Source organism: Apium graveolens, chromosome 9 (genome assembly GCF_009905375.1).
Source record: "Apium graveolens cultivar Ventura chromosome 9, ASM990537v1, whole genome shotgun sequence".
Taxonomy (NCBI): domain Eukaryota; kingdom Viridiplantae; phylum Streptophyta; class Magnoliopsida; order Apiales; family Apiaceae; genus Apium; species Apium graveolens.
In genome coordinates this window covers 75,457,032-75,462,426 of record NC_133655.1, presented here as the reverse complement: position 1 = coordinate 75,462,426, position 5,395 = coordinate 75,457,032, and the positions used below count along the sequence as shown (strand labels likewise).

General features: G+C 37.0%; 1 non-coding gene across 1 annotated transcript; it reads left to right on the top strand.

Moving 5' to 3' along the window:
• Window positions 1-544: 544 nt before the first annotated feature.
• LOC141688703 (small nucleolar RNA R71) lies at window positions 545-651 on the top strand. Its single transcript, XR_012562136.1, has one exon. It is a non-coding gene; the product is annotated as a small nucleolar RNA R71 (small nucleolar RNA).
• The last annotated feature ends 4,744 nt before the right edge of the window (window positions 652-5,395 follow it).

Sequence of the window (5,395 nt, the reverse complement as noted above, 5' to 3'; positions counted from 1 at the left end):
TACTGAACATGCATAATATTTATTTATTAGCAAAAATAATTACACGATATATCCCAGATATTATAGCTGATAAGATTGTTGCACCGCATTCTGATTATTACTCCAGCTGAAATTAGGATGACTGCGGTTATTTGGATGATAAGTGGTTGGAGCTTGTTGCTGTGATCTCTGTAAGTTGCTCACAAATTGAGCTGATTCGCTAGAAATAGCGCACTACTCAGTTTCATGCACCTCTTCACAAAGCTCACAAACACTAGAGATTTGATTAACTCCATAATTCGCCAAAGAGTCCGCTTTCATCGTCAACGCTTTAAGTTGGGCAGCTATAGTAGTTGTTGCATCCAACTCCAGAATTCCTGTTACCTTGCCCTGAGTTAACCTCTGAGAAGGATTATGGTATTCATTAGCATCCATCAGTTCGATCAATTCATAAGCTTCATTGTAGCTCTTAGCCCACAGGGCTCCTCCTGATGCTGCATCGAGCGTACGTCTAGACTGAGCGCCCAAACTATTGTAGAAATAGTTTATAATCATCCAATCAGGCATGCCATGGTGTGGGCACTTCCTTAGCATCTTCTTATATCGATCCCAAGCCTCACAGAGAGATTCTCCAGTTTGCTGAGCAAACTGAGTAAGAGCATTCTTGATTGCAGCAGTCTTCTCCATAGGGAAGAATTTAGAGAGAAACTTTTGAGCAAGATCTTCCCATGTGGTGATAGACCCTGGTGGTAGAAAATGTACCAAACACATTGTTTTATCCCTCAGAGAGAATGGGAAGAGTGGCAGCTTGATATCATCTTCCGTCACCCCATTGAACTTGAAAGTGTCGTAGATTTTGATGAAATACCTGATGTGCATGTTGGGGTCTTCTGTAGGAGAACCCCCAAATTGAACTGAATTATGTATCATCTGAATCATGCTCGACTTGATCTTAAAAGTGTTAGCCTAGATGGTTGGTCTGATGATGTTTGACTGAATATCATCGATCTTAGGCTGAGAATAGTCCATCAGAGCCTTAGGATTTTCTATTTGATCTCCCATCACTACTAGAGCTGGTTCCTCGACTTTCTCTTCTTCTGCTACTTTCTCTTCATCCTCATAAACTTCCCTTCGAATCACTACAACTTCTTCCTCGACTTGATCCAGAGTTCTCTTATGAGCCCGCGAACGCGTATGCATACACGCTCGCTAGAGTACTTGAAACACGACAAAGAAAAAGAGTAGGTAAGTAACAATGCCCGAGTCAGTTAACTTTAACGATCACTGATGACAAACACATAAACTAAAAGTTAACACTGCAGTCCCCGGCAGCGGCGCCAAAAACTTGTTAGTCGCTAAACACGCGCTAAAATTCACACAAGTATTCACGTTCGCTAGTAATATAGAATTATTTCTAGTTCATTCCCACAGGGACTGATTTAGATTAACCTTGTGATTTATGCACTTATGCAACAATGATATGGCTATTATCCAATGCTAAGAAGAATAACAATTTGGGTATACTATGAGTAACTAATGAGAATTATACTAGAGAATATTAACTAAAGAGAGTAAAGAGAGTTGAATAATATATGACACAAACATGGGATTCTAACTTCATTAAGTACTTCATTCAATAGCCTTTTCGTTCGTAACATTAGCATGTAATGGTGATGACACTAATCAGATAACACGAAACTGATAAACGCCAACTTTTATTGTACGAGTACCTTCCTACCAGACATCCACAAAAGAGATAGAAGCTGAATAGACACCAATTATATTTAAACCCTATATGTCTATAGAATTTGACAACATAACAGTTTAATGCACAAGTTATCTATCGTGATTACATAGGGCAAGTAAGATGGTTAAAATTACCTACGAATCATGCACAACAATAACACATGAACCTATGTTAGCATGGCAAGTTCTAAATCCTTAAATTTACTGTTGCTTCATTAAGAATTAACACACTATCTTATAAGTTCGCGATGCTCACAAGACGAATAAGCACAACCAATACTAGGTTATCATACAATCACCACACACTAAGGCATTGAAACAAAGCAACTAAAGAAATCCATAAATAAATCTGCTAGAACCCCACTATAACGATTAGCCCATAATCGGACTCACCATCAACGTGGGTTCTGATGAAAGCATGGTATAATAAACATAGTCTTTATACTTAATAAAACCAAGTACGAAACACAAGTAAAGGTTCAAGAATAAGAAAACTAGCATCCAACATTACAACTTAAAATAAAGAATCACGAGAATAAACTAGATCTTCTTCGCCTTGGTTAAATTGTGCTCTCCGGTCTTCTTTACTCCTTTTCCTTAGCTTTTGTACTTCTCTCCTAATGCAAAATGTCTTTATTTATTTATATATATGCTGTAGAATGGATGAGGGCTTCAAACTCTCAAAATCCTAATAGAAACAGAGTTCTGCTACCCCGACCTGGTGCGGGCGCGCGCTAGACCAGCGCGAGTGCGCTAAGTTTCTGATCTTTGGGCGCAGGCGCGCCGTCCTCCTTAAAAAAATTCTGAATTCTTTTCTTCTTCTTGCTGATTTGAGCCGGTCTTTTCACGAGTCTTTATTCCAACATTATCCAAACACCAAATTAGCATCACAACCATGCTAATTTACCTGATTACCAGGAAAATGCATGCAATGCAAAAATACTACAAAAACACGTAAAAACACCAACAACTTGAGTACAAATACACCAATTCAAAGCTTTACGGAGCGTAATAAAGTGTCATAAATGACACTCAACAATATGGCACGCCCGAATCGGAGTTCGATAACGCCTTCGTTTGTAAGTTTGATTTTCAAGAACGTAACGAATAATTAGGGTTTTCTCTGTATTTTATCAGTTTTAACTGACTGATTATGATTATACGAATAAAATAATATAATAAATAGGCTATTTATATTTATGGATTATTGGTTCGTGTTTGATCGTATTGGATTGATAATTAGTTGCTTAACCGCTAAGTAACTGCAAAAATGATCTGATTTGATACCCGTATTAGATAATTATCCAAACCGGGCTTTTTATAAAACACTTTATACGAAAATAATGTAATATTATCCCGTCTTTTAAGAATATGGGTTTTGTTATTTCATCGAAATGATTATCATATCGAAAAGTTTTGCACCGGGCCGCGCACGGGTCAAACCGTAATATGGATCGAAAAAGTCAAAACTCAGAAAATGTCCGGAATTATCAGAATAGGTTAGGAAGGAGTTTTTCGAAGAGTTTCGTGTTGTAAAAACGTAAAAACGGTTGAAGTTGGATAATTTCCGGCTTTATAAAATAGTTTTATAATTATTCTAGAAAATAATTATTAAATTTGTAAATCATTATAAAATCATATAACAGTCCAAAAATTACCAGAAAAATATCACAATTATCTATATTACATTATGGGCATAATAAAATTAACATACACATACTTTACCACATATAAACATCCACATATTAACACCAATCCTCAGATAATTCATCAAAAATCACATAATAATAATTTATTGATAAAAATAATTACACGCTATGTCTCGGATATTACATATGACCTCGGTGAGTTTAGGTAATATGTGATGACAGTAGTTGGTGGCTGCTATGACAGCCAAGTTTTGTCGGTTTGTGGATCAGTACTGTTATCATATCTTGAACCCTTATACGCATTTCTTGGGACACATTTTGTTTCCCAGAATGATTGTCTAATGCCTAATAAGTTTCCCAGAACAATGGTTGGTTGAAACTCGTACCAGCTAGTATGCCCATTAGAGTCCAGTGTTCCTTAAGTTTGACTTGGTTTTTCAGCTTGCTCTATGTATTTTGTGGCTGATATGGCCAGCTAAGTTTTGTTGTATATCAGATTAGTTTAGTCATTGCATTTGAGTGGTGGTGGGAAGTTAATTAGTTGTTGTTGTATTGAGGAGCCATGTTACGATGTTTAGTGTCTTCATACTTCAGTTTACATGTACTGTTGTTGATTCTGCTACTGTCTTTGTTGTTATTGTTACAGTTTTCCTGATACAGGTGCACCATTTAAACGGTGATATTTTCTATCATACATTCTTGTTATGTTTTAAATAAATCCATTGCTATATTTTAGGAAAATGCCATCCAAGAAAGCCACTCAGTCTAAAGAGAATAGTAGTAGTGTTGCTAAGGGTCCAACTATAAACGAAATTCTAGATTTGTTGCGTCAGCAGCAACAACAACAACAGTTAATGCAATAGATTCAACAGCAGCAACTACTGTTGCAGCAGCAACATCAAGGAGTGAACCAAAGTGTTAATTATAAATCCTTCCAGAATGTTAAACCTCCCGAGTTTAAGGATGAGCCTGATCCAGTAGCTGTTGGAGCATATTTAAGGAGAAGGAGAAAGCTTTCAACCTTGTCCAAGTAAGCAATAATTTTAAAACCGATTATACAAGCTACTTCTTGAAAAATGAAGCGAATTATTGGTGGGAGTCAACCAGAGTATTAGAAAAAGAAGGTCATATCCCATGGGTTAGGTTTACCGAGTTGTTTTTGGAAAAATATTTCCCTGACTGTATGCGGAATCAAATGGAGATTGGGTTCTTAGAATTAAAGCAAGGCTACAGAAGTGTAGCTGAGTATGAGGCTAAGTTTACAGAGTTGGCTAGATTTGTACCAGACTATGTACACTCTAAAGCCCAGAAGGCAAGGAGGTTTCAACAAGGGTTGAAGACTGAAATTCGCAGTGGAATTGTGGCACTACAACTCAAAACATATTCTTCCGTAGTTCAGGCCGCTTAGTAATTGAGATTGATCATAAGTTAGCCGCTAGAGAAAAAGAAGATAAAAAGCGGAAATTAGATGATGTAAAATGTTGAGCAAGATTGAAGCTACATGTATAACTCAACAATACTGGTTTTGATAACTCAATATAGGACAAGGACTTTGAAATAATCTATGTTCCACTGGAATCATTACAGATTGTTCATTGGGTATATGCACAAAAGTTTTAGTTAGCTGCAGTGTAGAAGACGTCAACAGTGATCCGATGAAGTTCATTAATATGTTCAGGCATCGGAGGAATAAGGTTGGAGTCATTCGAAGTAGTTATCAGAATCAGTGTGAAGACCTCAAGGATTCCTAGTGTAGTTGGTTATATTTGGTAGAAGACATAACAGTGGTTTATATGGCTATAATAAGAAGGCCTGAGAGCGGAACTAGTCGTCTGTGAACCAGACCCTTGCTCGAGACGTCAGTGATCCGTGAAAGGAAACAGAGTATTATTTTTAGGAACACTGTTAAGTGGGTTTTGTACTCGAGGAGTCTGGAAATATTTTAAGGTACGAAAACCCGGAGATTAGAAGGTTTGTAAATACAGAGGAGTACAGCCCCAGGATTTACAAGATTTATTTTT